General features: G+C 37.9%; 1 pseudogene; it reads left to right on the top strand.

The window, feature by feature from the left end:
- Positions 1–1,087: 1,087 nt before the first annotated feature.
- On the top strand, positions 1,088–1,768 carry LOC124962404 (SIN3-HDAC complex-associated factor-like; annotated as a pseudogene).
- Positions 1,769–14,890: the final 13,122 nt, after the last annotated feature.

The raw sequence follows: 14,890 nt of genomic DNA on the forward strand, positions 1-14,890 counted from the left end.
CTTCACTGCAAGAGATTATGTGCTTAAGAGCTGTCAGGTATCCGAATTGATCAAAACCTTGTTTCGTGCAAAAGTACACACAAAGTGGGGATGCTGGCTTCAAGGACCAACCAGGGCTCCACACAAAATGAAGATCAATCTGCTGGAATTTGCAATTCTGCCCTAATGTATTCCCTTTCATCTGCTATGTTTCAAGGACTTCTTTTTCCAAAGTTATAATCCTTTACTGTTTTGCTAGTTTTAAGTGGTCGGCTCACACAGATTCTCCCCCAAGTTTCACTACAATCTCCTAGGTCCTTGAGATGGGAGTCCAGGTCCCAGGGTGACATCTAGTAGCTGTCTCTCATTATGTTATCTGCAGACTTTATAATGCCTAAGTACTTTACGTGCCAATTACTTGCCCTTGTGGCTTCCTGATCAGGTTTTTTTTTTTTCTTTTAAAAATGTCGCAGATATCTCTTCTTTTGATGCATTAGTGAACTCACATTATTAGCATCCTTTATATATAATGTTATATCCTCTGGACCTGATATTGAAATGTCACATTTTTCTTTTAAATTCTTGGTGGAAAATGCAACTACCGCAGACACCACTGCCATTGCCCAGAGGTCTTCTCAATGGGTGCATCGGCAGCCTACACCAGTTACAATGCTACCCCCAATGCCTCAGCTACCATGCCCAGAGGCCTTTTTCCAGGGCGCAGCTACTGCCTACACCACTGCAGAAGACGCTACTCTGATGCTCACCTGAAGGTCTTCTCTCCTGAAGACACTGCTCCTTGTGTTCTTGAATCCTGAGTTACAGAGCAATAAGGAATGCAGCCTCTCTCTAGTCCGCCATCTTGGATCCCCATAATATGTCAAAATTCACTCTACTGTCATGTATATCTAAAAGAAACAAATTTTAGGTGCTAGGTGCCATGCTGGTGTGCAGGGAGGCGGCGTGCTTCCCTGCTCCGGGCGCGGGTGAGAAGACCGAGTCCGGCCCCAGCACAGGGGGCCGCGCCAGCAAGAGTGGGAGACAGCTAGGGCCGAACTTGTTGGCCCATTACTGGTGGCTCGGGAGTCTGCATCTGGGAGACTATTGCCCAGAAGAAAAGATGTTTGGTTTTCACAAGCCAAAGATGTACTGAAGTATAGAAGGTTTCTGTATTTGCAGAGCTAAGTCCTCCAGTTCTCCATTCACTGACAGTAAACATTATGAAAAGGACTTCCAGAGCTGTTTTGGCTTGCATGAGACTCATTCAGGAGACATCTGCAATGCCTATGTTCTGCTCCTGAAAAGATGGAAGAAGTTACCAGCAGGATAAAAAAAAAAAACCTGGAATCATGTGGTAGATGCAAGGGCAGGACCTAGTCTAAAGACTACTTTGTAACCAAAGAAAGTAAAAACTCTATTTGGAAACAGGATAAAAAGCAACCAGATCAGTAAGCTGCAGAAGGAATTTAAACGTCACAATTCTGATGCTCACAGTACCAACTCAAGTGCCTCCCCAGCTCAATCTCTTTGTTATAGTAATCAGTCAGATGATGGCTCAGATACAGAAATGGCTTCTGGCTCTAACAGAACACCAGTTTTTTCCTTTTTAGATCTTACATACTGGAAAAGACAGATAGTATGTTGTGGGATTATCTATAAAGGCCGTTTTGGAGAAGTCTTCATTGACACACAACTGTTCAAGCCTTGCTGCAGCAACAAGAAGACAGCTGCAAAGAAGCCAGAGGAGCAGGGGCCAGGGCCTGTGCCCATCTGCACTCAGGAATGGTGACTGAGGTTTATGTAGAAGGGGAACAGAAATGATTTAAATTTTGAAAAGACCACAAAGCAACAAACTGACCTTCCTATTTTTAACTTGGATACCTGCTATTCTGCCAAAAGACATTTTCTAGAATAGTTTTGAATGGGTTATTTTTCTTCCATTCCCACAAACTCTGAAGCCAGTGTCTAGCTTACTAAAAGAAAAAAGAAGTGTACATAATATTTAAGATGCTGAGTATTTCATAGGAAAGCTTAAAGCTGCTGTAAAGTGCTCTTTAAGTCTTTTTTTTTTTAAATAATCCCTTTCTAATGAATAAAATTAGGGGAATTTCAGGGGACAGAGATGGGATTTGTTGTATCATAAACCATATGTAGTTTTTAGTCTTTCTATATTGAGAAGCAGTGGTTGGGGCATTTTTAAAAGATGGCTGGCTACACTTGTTTTCCCTCAAGTTAGTAGATTTGTCATAACTCAATAACATGTCTTGCCCCTAGAGGTAGTTGTTAATAATTTTGAAATATTAAGGTCTTGCCAAGTTCCTAATGATTAAACCTATACTACTGATGATTAAGCAGGACAGACTGAGCTTTTTGGTGCAAGTACCTTGAAGGAGGAAGTGCTTTCTAAATACACAGAAGCTTGACATTGTATGTTGTATCTTATGTCACCTTCCTTCATATTAATATTTGTTAAAGATTTTAATTTATGTGAAACTTCTCAAGCAGAATCAAAGCTCCTCTTGGGGAAGTGGCAAGTACGTGGGATAGATGAGATCCTATATGAATAGTACCAAAGCATTACCACATGGTGGAAAACACACTCTTAAAAATGTTAAACTGTATGCAAATCTTCAGGATGGCAAAACAGTTTAATGCTTCTTGGGCACGCTGCTTGGAGAGCTTGTGAGTGTGTAAATAATTGACTTTATTTGTGTTACATGACTGGTAACTTCATTGAATTCTGCACAATTCAGTTTTAGCTCTGGATTACTTCAGTTGACCTTTGTGGTTTTATCTGCATAGAGTAGGTGTTTGACTTGTTTTAACTTGTAGGGGTTTTGGGGTTTTTTTGGTCATTATTTAAAGTAAAATTTACTAAGGAAAAAAGTGTGTTCATGCTACGGGGGTTAGTGTTGTTTTGACTTCTTTTATTTAGACTTTCTGAATATTGAGATTTGCTGATTGTGGAACTTTTCAATTCTAAAATACTTATTAAAACCTCTCACTTGAACCCAAACCAAAGTATTCTTATTGCTTCTTTCCTAAAAGTTCAGAAAGAAAAATAGCACCAGTTCAAACTTTTCATACACAAGAGTGGAATATTTGCCTGCCTTATAATAACATGACTCAGTGCTTATTTTTAAAACTGAATTTTAAAAATTAGATAACGTCACAATTAGGAGGGAGCCACTTTTTATGAGTACCCTATAGTTTTATAGTTCTTAGTCTAAACTTATTTTATATTTCTTCCTTTTGAGAAAATACCAACATGCTACAAGCCACCTTATGCACAGACTACACAGTGAGTTGGGTCGGCTCTCCCATAGCCTTTGAGGTGTATTACAAGAGTCCAGCCATTATCACTCTCCTGAGTTATTTTGAAATTTTTTTTGTACATTTTGGTTGCAGTATTGATGGTGGAATATACTATAATATGGATCATCTCTACTTCTGTATTTATTTATTTATTACTAGACCTCAACCACAGTCTTCTTTTCCCCTTCCACCTTTCTTTGCCTGTAGGATGTACTGTATGTAGTCATGCACTTTGTATTAATATATTAGAAATCTACAGATCTGTTTTGTACTTTTTATACTCTTGGATACTTATAATCAAAACTTTTACTAGGTTATTTAATCAATTTAGTCTTACTAGAAAATAAGAAAATAAATAAAAATAAAAGGAACAAATTTTTGAAAAGGTAGTATAAGTGAAAGCAAAGCAAAAACAAAGTAAACTGAAAGCAAAAAGCACTCTCAAGAGAATAGGTCATCTCCAAGCAGAGAGCAAAAGGAAACAGTGCTGTTTCCAAATATATTACTGTTTAATGTTTGCCTTGAGAACTGGCTGGGGTCCACTTCAGCACTTTTTGCCAATCAGGTAATAAACTCTTCCTTCACTTTAGGTTGTGGAGACTTTGACTCAAGTAAGTCCTCTTAGAAACTGGGATGGGGGTCATCCTATTCAGGGAGGCTTCATCTACAGTCAATACTATGTTAGTATGGTTATTGGGGGCCACAAGTCAGACAAAATTTACTATAGTTCACCTGCACTACCAAAGAAATTTCTCTTCTGAAATATATTGAGAAATATATGACTATGATTCCTAGCTTTACTCTGACATCAATTGACCCTATCAAGAGCTAGTCCCATTTTGCAGAGATCATTGATATTTTCTTGACATATTTCTATTTGGTTACCTTTGTTCCCATCTGTTTATTCTCATCTGTTTATGCACACCTGTTGATTTTCTAAAAATTTTCTGATTACTCATTTGCCTTAAAAGTGATTTAAAGAAAACTTGAAAAGTAACTTAAAGAAAACCTGTGACCTTGCCATTTTACTGGTTTGCATTCCACTTCTCATTTCTAACTTCTACCTACCACCACACCAAAGCTTTGGCTCTAGGCACCTCTGGCTAGCTGCCATTCCTACTGGCACAGCCTCCACTAGCCCACATTTGTAATATGGTAGCACAAAAGCCCCTCAACTGTGAGAAATATTTATCTTCAAGTCTGAAGAAGAGTGGTATCCCTCCAAGTCACCCTCTCTCCTGAGTTCCTGTAAACCTCAAAACCAGGGGCCTATCAAAACAAAACAAAACAAAACAAAAACCTTCCAAGTGGAGGGAGTCAACCATACATTCATAGCACAGGAACCCAGGACCCTATGGAGCAATCTGGGAGAATATGAGGGGGATCTGCTGTGTTCACAAAGGAGAACACATGCAGGCAGGCAACATGGTGTCTGTGCATCACTCCTGGAGCTGCAGCACCACCTCTGACTCAGGACCAAGTTTCCTCTGTGGCAAAGTGAAGGTCTCCTAAACCTGGGGCTCTGTGGGATGAAGAGCAAAGGACACTGCTTGAACTTCCACTGGCAGCCTCATGACCTCACCTCACCTCTGTTATCAATGGTGAGCTTCCACTCCTTGGTCATCTCACAACTACTGATGAACTGAAACTCATTAGACATAAACCACTGGCTGTGATGGCAGTGGTGTATCAATCAGTCCTTGCTTACCCCACAGTTTGTGTACTACAGCAGCATGTGGCTGCTGCTACACTCCACCTTGATGCATGGTTCACCTTTCTGCAGCAGAATGTGGAAATTCCAGGCATTACAGTGAAATCTCAGAACTTCCAGAAGGTCAGAAGTTCTCAGCACAAGCATGGCTTTGTGCATGCTAAAGTAGACATGTAAAGATAGACTGGCAGAACCAATAGTATCCCATACCCTGCTTCCTAGGTGGACAGCTAGGGACCAGGCTGGGCTGCTGCTTTGGGCAATGGCACCAGCTAGTAGCATCCAAAAAAGCAGCAGTGCTGCCAGAGTTGGATGGAAGATAGCCAGGGTGAAAGCCAGGTCTTTGCAGCCTGAGAGTTCCTTCATCATCAGCATAACTGATTCTGGCTGGGACTGGAGCTATGGATCTTGCCTTGAGCCCTAAAGCCTCCTGGTCTCATGCCCACCCTGCCTGCTACTGCATCTGGGCTATAGCAACTGCATCTCCCACAGCCTGCTGAGCTGCTCTGGCTGACTGACTGGGTCACCTAGCCAGAGCCATGGTGTTATCAGAGCTGCTATCCCTCTATGGCCTATTCACCTAGTGCTGCAGATCCCAGTCTCTGGGGTCCCACTTGGCCTGGAGCTCACTTGGTATTTGCCCCGAAGTAGTCTGGCAGTTCAATGGCTTGCCAGTCAGATTACATTGGACAGTGAGAAGCCACAGAGTCTCCAACACTACACCCTGTCCACACCTGGACCACCAAGCTACCAACCTTCCACGTTACCCAGCTGCACACTGGAATCTACCCATAGGTGCTCTCCTTACTTGGGACTTGAGAGACTCCTGCAGCCACCACCACTTGGTCAATTCAAAAGACCAGGTGCATCAGATGGGTGCAGGCTCCAGCTGGGGGTGCTAAAGGACTGTGCTGGATTGTGGGGAAATGGGGTGAAGCCATGGCCCTCTCCCCAAGTGAGAAGCACAGGAGGGAGACCTGAGGGTGCCAGACAGGCACCCATATTACTGGGCACAAACTTCAGTTCAGGACCCCAGCTGGGGTGGAGAAAGGATGGGGTCCATCTGGATTGATGAGTGTTCTCCTGCAGGATGAGCATATATCACCTCACTTCCCAGTTCTGTGACTGTGTGAGCCTGTAGATTTCAGTAGGGGCATTTGTGCTTTTCTGCATCTGCCAGATGCAAGGTTGTGTTTTTGTGAAGAGTTTTGAGTTCCATGCATAAGAACAGTAATTCCCTGTCAGCTATTAGACACTTCACACTTTCTATATTTTTATTAGACAATTCACATGTACTCCTTAACTTTATAGGAGTTAGTGAACTTGCTCACTATGAGATTTTTTTTAAATTTATTTATAGGTTTTTATTTATTTTTGTTTGAAAAAATAGTTTGTAGACCATTTTATTTGAATATATGAACAACCAATAGGCTACTACAATCCAAATAAACTCTTTACATTTTAGAATGTTTGTGAAGTATAATAAGTTTTTAAATTAGTGCTTTGTAGGTATACATAAAGGTGAAATTCACTGTGTTATATTTATATATGCACATAGGATAATTTGGTCAAATGTATTCTACCAATTCTCCCATTTCCCAACCCTCCTCCCTCCCCTGAAATCTCCTTCCTCAACTCTATTTATCTCTTTTCTATTTTCATGGAATCTCCCTTTGTATTTTCCCCTCTTATTTGGTCTAGCTTTTGCATGTCAGAGAAAACATTCAACCCTTGACTTCTGAGTCTAGTTTATAGCACTCAGCATGATATTCCCAGTTCTACAAATTTACTGATAAATGCCATGGCTTCATTCTTCTTCCTTTTTTTTTTTATTCTTCTTAATGGCTGAGTAAAACTCCATTGTGTATAATCCACTCATCTGTTGGCAGGCTTCTGGGCTGGATCCATAATTCGACTATTGTGAATTGTGCTGCTAAAAATGTTGATGTGGCTGTATCACTATAGTATGCTGATTTTAGTTCTTTTGAATTTATTGTCCCACTTTATAGAGGAGGAACATGAAACAGAGAGGTCAAGCAAGTGCCTGATGACACACACCTATTTCAAATCCAAGATGTCTGCCTCCAAGACAGATAGTGTCAGTCATGGCATGGGGCAAGAAAGAGGAGTTGACTGAAACAGGGCAGGGTTGGAGATGAGATGACTGGTCAAGCAAGTATACACACCAGCATATTCTTTCTCCACTATGAGCATGTCTGGATAAGAGGGGCCTGCCATATCCATGTCCACCTCTGTGCTTTGGGCAAGCCAGCAATGTGACTTGTCTTTAATCTCCAGTACCCCTACACCTCCCTTCATACTTGACTCTATGTGGAATTGGAGTGTCAGCAAAATAAACAAAATAAACTAAGAAACCTCATGTTTAAGCAACCCCATTTCTTATTCAAAGTTTTATTTCCTCCTTCATTTCTGACTTTGTTTTGAAAGTTCAGGAGTTTTAGACTAGGTACTTTTTATGTGTTGGATGGCAGAGCTTATTTTAAGTGAGCTGAAAGACAAAAATAAGATGAAGTAATTCTTAGTACAGGCATGTTCCATAGTCTCCAAAGTTAGTTATTTAATAAATAATATTTATGGACAACTTGGAGAGGTTGAAGCATTTGATAATGTCTAACTATCTTGAGCCTGTAACAACGGAACAGCAAGAGGACACTTTACACCACTGCAATACAGTCATCATTGACTGACACCAAAGGTGAGACTCAAACCCTGGGGATATTAGTAAACACACAGAATTAACAGAAGAGGTTTACTAGATTTAAAAATAAAATGTATTTTAAGGGAAATTTACATTATGGGAAATATAGTATAAGGTATTCCATGAAAAGAGAGATTATAGATAAAGGAAATTAGCAACTGAACTATCTAAATAAATTTCATTAATGCAGTTTTCATGATAGAATATACTTACCCCATGCATTTACCTAAAAAGTATTCCCCTAAAAGTCACAGGGGTTATATTTTGTGTTAAACCACTCTTGTCTTTTAGGGAAGGAGCCATATCAGGTTGATAGTGGTAATACTAGCTATGAAAATTCAGACAAACGAGTTGACAAATTCCCAAAATAGTAAATTGAATTTCCTTGACAAAATAGGTATAGAACCCTAGAGACAAAGCCCAGATCTGAAATATATGAATTAAAATCCTGAGCCTATGAATCAAGTTCTAGAATGGATGGATTTCTGAGACACCAAAATGATTTTTTATTAATTCCTACCATAGAAAAGTCTTTTGACTATGTTAGTACTGCAAATGAGAAAACAATTCAGGGGGAATATACACACAAGAAATTTCACATGAAAAATAAAAGACTGATGTCAAGTAAACAAAAATGCTAGGCATGGTGGTGTATGACTGTAATCCCAGTTACTCAGGAGACAGAAGTAGGAGGATCTCAATTTTAAGGTCAGACACAGCAACTTAGTTAGACTGTGTCTCAGGGAAAAAAAAAAAAAAAACAAAAACAGTACCCTTGATGTCAATCTCCACTTTGAAAAAGAAAGACAAAAAAAAAAAAAAAAAAAGGAAAGAAAAACCTGAAAAATGCCACACCCCCCAAAAAAGGGGGGGAGGATGAGGGACAGAGTTGTGGCATGTAAAAACAAATCCACATGGTTATTTATTTTAATAATTCAGAGAAGAAAGTATTATTTTTCTCTGTGCAAATCTATATCCCCAAAGCCTGCCTATTCCTGACTACCTGCTGTCACACCGTTTATCCAACAGATATGATTGCCAGCACTGCTTCTCCTGTTCTGTAGGTTTTCAAAACTAGTCATGCTTGGAAAGTTAAGTAGTTTGTTCCACCCTGATGTTGTGTCAAGTAGTTGAAGATGAACACATGTCCTGTGAAAATCTACTACATACTTGAAATAAGAGAAAATCATATCGTGTAGTCACGTGATTATCTTCCAGAGAGGTTTTAAGGCCTGTCAATGCAGTGTTAAACACAAAGAATGATAAAAGTATCAGAGGCTACATCTGCACCAATTAGTAAAAATGTAATATCATGGTTTTAAATGCAAACATATGAACATTTTGATCCTAGAATTGTGAAATACAGATTAAGCATCCTGATTTAAAAATAAAAAAACACATTTCAATGTTAACTAATTAGTTATTCACACAGAATCTCTTTTTATCTTTAACACAGATATTTGAGTTGAGTCAAATATTTACTTTCTGTGTATTAAATTATAATCACAACTTCAATGAACTGCATCATAATAAAGCAAAATGAAGAAAGGTGCACACATGTGTAATCTCAGCTACTTGGGAGTCTGAGGCAGGAGTATCACAAGTCAGAGGCTAGCCTCTGCAACTTAGAGACACCCTGACTCAAAATAAAATAAAAAGGGATGGAGGTGTGTCTCAGTGGTAGAGAGAGCCTATGGGTTCAATCCCCAGTACCACACAAACATACCAAAAATAAAGAAATACATAAAACTCTTCTGCATTTCTTTATCTTTTTGTTGTAAAACACCACATAGGCTATATGGAATTTAACCCTACATATGCTTAATATTTCATTCAATAAGCATTTATTAAATATCTAAACCTAATATACTCTATTAACATTTATATTAATTAAATTCTCACTTTTACTCTATTAACTCAAATCCTTAGAAGCATAGGGGCTAAAAAGCAATATGAATACTTTATGAAAAGTAACATCACTACAAAATCACTGTTAGGGAAATTACAACAAACAGCTTTAAAAATTTATTTCTAGGGCAACCCTTATTAGGTGACCTCTCACCTTATGGGAGCTCTGTCTCTTTTCTTCTCACTTGAATAAATCTTTTCTTTTATTCCACTCCTGAGGAAACAATGGAAAGGGGGAGAATAAAACAATACAAAGTAAAATTAAACCAGGGAGATAAACAAAGGTTACTTAAAAACTTCAACTGTTATGCCATGTTTCCCTGCATTATCTTTTTTCACAGCACATATAACTACCAGATATATATCTTTTTAAATAACAGCTTTTTGAAATATAATTGGCATAGGATTAAATTAACTCTTTTGTTTTTTTCCCACACCCCATTATGTATCATCATCCACTTATCAGCGAGATCATTCTTCCTTTGGTTTTTGAGATTGGCTTATCTCACTTAGCATGATATTCTCCAATTTCGTCCATTTGCTTGCAAATGCCATAATTTTATCATTCTTTATGGCTGAGTAATATTCCATTGTATATATATGCCACAGTTTCTTTATCCATTCATCAACTGAAGGGCATCTAGGTTGGTTCCACAATCTGGCTATGGTGAATTGAGCAGCAATGAACATTGATGTGGCTGTATCTCTGTAGTATGCTGATTTTAAGTCCTTTGGGTATAGGCCAAGGAGTGGGATAGCTGGGTCAAATGGTAGTTCCATTCCAAGTTTTTTAAGGAATCTCCATACTGCCTTCCAGAGTGGTTGCACTAATTTGCAACCCCACCAGCAATGTATGAGTGTACCTTTTCCCCACATCCTCGCCAACACCTGTTGTTGCTTGTGTTCTTGATAATCGCCATTCTGATTGGGGTGAGATGGAATCTTAGGGTGGTTTTGATTTGCATTTCTTTTATTACTAGAGATGTTGAACATTTTTCCATATGTTTGTTGATTGTTTGTAGGTCTTCTTCTGTGAAGTGTCTGTTCATTTCCTTAGACCATTTGTCGATTGGATTATTTGTAGTCTTGGTGTTGAGTTTTTTGAGTTCTTTATAGATTCTGGAGATTAGTGCTCTATCTGAAGTATGATTGGCAAAGATTTTCTCCCACTCTGTAGGCTCTTTCTTCACATTGCTGATAGTTTCCTTTGCTGAGAGAAAGCTTTTTAGTTTGAATCTATCCCAGTTGTTGATTCTTACTTTTATTTCTTGTGCTATGGGAGTCCTGTTGAGAAAGTCTGGTCCTAAGCCGACATGTTGAAGATCTGGACCTACATTTTCTTCTATAAGATGCAGGGTCTCTGGTCTGATTCCGAGGTCCTTAATCCATTTTGAGTTTAGTTTTGTGCACGGTGAGAGATATGGGTTTATTTTCATTTTGTTGCATATGGATTTCCAATTCTCCCAGCACCATTTGTTGAAGAGGCTATCTTTTCTCCATTGCATATTTTTGGCCCCTTTGTCTAGTATGAGGAAATTATATTTGTTTGGGTTTGTGTCCGTGTCTTCTATTCTGTACCATTGATCTACCTGTCTATTTTGGTACCAATACCATGCCGTTTTTGTTACTATTGCTTTGTAGTAAAGTTGAAGTTCAGGTATTGCAATACCCCCTGCTTCATTTTTCCTGCGAAGGATTGCTTTAGCAATTCTGGGTTTCTTATTCTTCCAGATGAATTTCATAATTGCTTGCTCTATTTCTGCAAGGTACATCATTGGGATTTTAATTGGAATTGCATTGAATCTGTATAGCACTTTTGGTAGTATGGCCATTTTGACAATATTAATTCTGCCTATCCAGGAACATGGGAGATCTTTCCATCTTCTAAGGTTTTCTTTAATTTCTTTCTTTAGTGTTCTGTAGTTCTCATTGTAGAGGTCTTTCACCTCTTTTGTGAGATTGATTCCCAAGTATTTTATTTTTTTTGAGGCTATTGTGAATGGAGTAGTTTTCCTAACTTCTCTTTCTGAAGATTCATCACTTATGTATAAAAATGCATTGGATTTATGAGCATTGATCTTGTATCCTGCTACTTTACTGAATTCACTTATGAGTTCTAAGAGTTTTCTGGTGGAATTTCCTGGTTCCTCTAAGTATATAATCATATCATCAGCAAATAGGGATAGTTTGAGTTCTTCTTTTCCAATTCGTATCCCTTTAATTTCTTTGGTCTGTCTAATTGCTCTGGCTAGAGTTTCAAGGACGATATTGAATAGGAGTGGTGAGAGAGGGCATCCCTGCCTTGTTCCAGATTTTAGGGGGAATGCTTTCAGTTTTTCACCATTAAGAATAATATTAGCCATGGGCTTAGCATAGATGGCCTTTACAATGTTAAGGAACGTTCCCACTATCCCTATTTTTTCTAGTGTTTTGAGCATGAAGGGGTGCTGTATTTTATCAAATGCTTTTTCTGCATCTATTGAAATAATCATGTGGTTCTTGACTTTAAGTCTGTTGATATGGTGAATTACATTTATTGATTTCCTGATGTTGAACCAACCTTGCATCCCTGGGATGAAACCCACTTGATCATGATGCACTATCTTTTTAATACATTTTTGTATGCGATTTGCTAAAATTTTGTTGAGAATTTTTGCGTCGATGTTCATTAAGGAAATTGGTCTGAAATTTTCTTTCCTCGATGTGTCTCTGTCTGGTTTAGGTATCAGGGTGATATTGGCTTCGTAGAATGAGTTTGGGAGGGTTCCCTCCTCTTCTATTTCATGGAATACTTTGAAAAGTATTGGAATGAGCTCTTCTTTAAAGGTTTTGTAGAACTCGGCTGAGAAACCATCAGGTCCTGGACTTTTCTTTGTTGGTAGGCTTTTGATGACTTCTTCTATTTCATTACTTGAAATTGGTCTATTTAAATTGTGCATGTCCTCCTCGTTTAGTTTAGGCAATTCATAGGTCTCTAGAAACTTGTTGATATCTTCAAAATTTTCTATTTTGTTGGAATATAGATTTTCAAAATAGCTTCTAATTATGTTTTGTATTTCAGTCGTGTCTGTTGTGATACTTCCTTGTTCATTCCGAATTTTGGTGATTTGGGTTTTCTCTCGTCTTCTCTTTGTTAGTGTGGCTAAAGGTTTATCAATTTTGTTTATTTTTTCGAAGAACCAACTATTTATTTTGTCAATTTTTTGTATTGTTTCTTTCGTTTCAATTTCGTTGATTTCAGCTCTGAGTTTAACTATTTCCTGTCTTCTACTACTTCTGGTGTTGGTCTGTTCTTCTTTTTCTAGGGCTTTGAGCTGTAGTGTTAGTTCATTTATTTTTTGAGTTTTACTTCTTTTATTAAATGCGCTCCATGAAATAAATCTTCCTCTAAGTACGGCTTTCATAGTGTCCCAGAGATTTTGATACGATGTTTCTTTGTTCTCGTTTACCTCTAAGAATTTTTTAATTTCCTTCCTAATATCTTCTGTTATCCATTCCTCATATAATAGCATATTGTTTAATCTCCAGGTGTTGGAGTAATTTCTGTTTTTTGCTCTTTCATTTATTTCTAGTTTCAATCCATTATGGTCTGATAAAATACAAGGAAGTGTCTCTATCTTCTTGAATTTGCTAACATTAGCTTTGTGGCATAATATATGGTCTATTTTAGAGAAGGATCCATGTGCTGCTGAGAAGAAAGTGTATTCACTCTTCGTTGGATGGTATATTCTATAAATGTCTGTTAAGTCTAAATTATTGATTGTGTTATTGAGATCTAAGGTTTCTTTATTCAATTTTTGTTTGGAAGATCTGTCCAGTGGAGAGAGAGGCGTGTTAAAATCACCTAGTATTATTGTATTGTGGTCTATTTGGTTTCTGAGATTGAGAAGGATTTGTTTGACATACATGGGTGAGCCACTGTTTGGGGCATAGATATTTATGATTGTTATGTCTTGCTGATTTATGGTTCCCTTAAGCATTATGAAATGTCCTTCTTTATCCCTTCTGATTAACTTTGGCTTGAAGTCCACTTTATCTGAAATGAGGATGGATACCCCAGCTTTTTTGCTGGGTCCATGTGCATGGTAAGTTTTTTCCCATCCTTTCACCTTTAGTCTTTGGGTATCTCTTTCTAAGAGATGAGTCTCTTGCAGGCAACATATTGTTGGATCTTTCTTTTTTATCCAATCTGCCAGTCTATGTCTTTTGATTGATGAATTCAGGCCGTTAATATTCAGGGTAATTATTGAGATATGATTTGTATTCCCGGTCATTTGACTCATTTTATTCATTTATTTGCTTATTTTTGACACGACTTGGTTCCTCTTTATTTGAGAGTTCCTTTAGGATATCTCCTCCCTTTGCTGATTTGCTTCTTTGTTTTTCATTTCTTCTTCATGGAATATTTTGCTGAGAATGTTCTGTAATGCTGGCTTTCTTTTTGTATATTCTTTTAGCTTTTGTTTATCATGGAAGGATTTTATTTCGTTGTCAAATCTGAAGGTAAGTTTTGCTGGGTATAAGATTCTTGGTTGGCATCCATTTTCTTTTAGGGCTTGAAAAATGTTATTCCAGGCCCTTCTAGCTTTTAGGGTCTGGATTGAAAAATCTGCTGATATCCGTATTGGCTTCCCCCTGAATGTAATTTGGTTCTTTTCTCTCACAGCCTTTAAGATTCTGTCTTTATTTTGTATGTTAGGTATTTTCATTATAATGTGCCTTGGTGTGGGTCTGTTGTAATTTTGTGTATTTGGAGTCCTGTAAGCCTCTTGAACTTGATTTTCCATTTCGTTCTTCAGATTTGGGAAATTTTCTGAAATTATCTCATTGAATAGGTTGTTCATTCCTTTGGTTTGTTTCTCTAAGCCTTCCTCAATCCCAATAATTCTCAAATTTGGCCTTTTCATGATATCCCATAGTTCTTGGAGATTCTGTTCAAGATTTCTTACCATCTTCTCTGTTTGTTCGACTTTGTTTTCGAGGTTAAATATTTTGTCTTCAATATCTGAGGTTCTGTCTTCCAGGTGTTCTATCCTATTGGTTGTGCTTTCTATGGAGTTCTTAATTTGGTTTATTGTTTCCTTCATTTCAAGGATTTCTGTTTGGTTTTTTTTTCAATATCTCTAACTCTTTATTGAAATGGTCTTTTGCTTCCTGTATTTGCTCTTTTAACTGTCTATTGGTGCGTTCATTCAATGCCTGCATTTGCTCTTTCATTTCATCGTTTGCTTCCCTTATCATGTTGATTATGTACATTC

This window comes from Sciurus carolinensis, chromosome 12, assembly GCF_902686445.1.
Source record: "Sciurus carolinensis chromosome 12, mSciCar1.2, whole genome shotgun sequence".
Classification (NCBI taxonomy): Eukaryota; Metazoa; Chordata; class Mammalia; order Rodentia; family Sciuridae; genus Sciurus; species Sciurus carolinensis.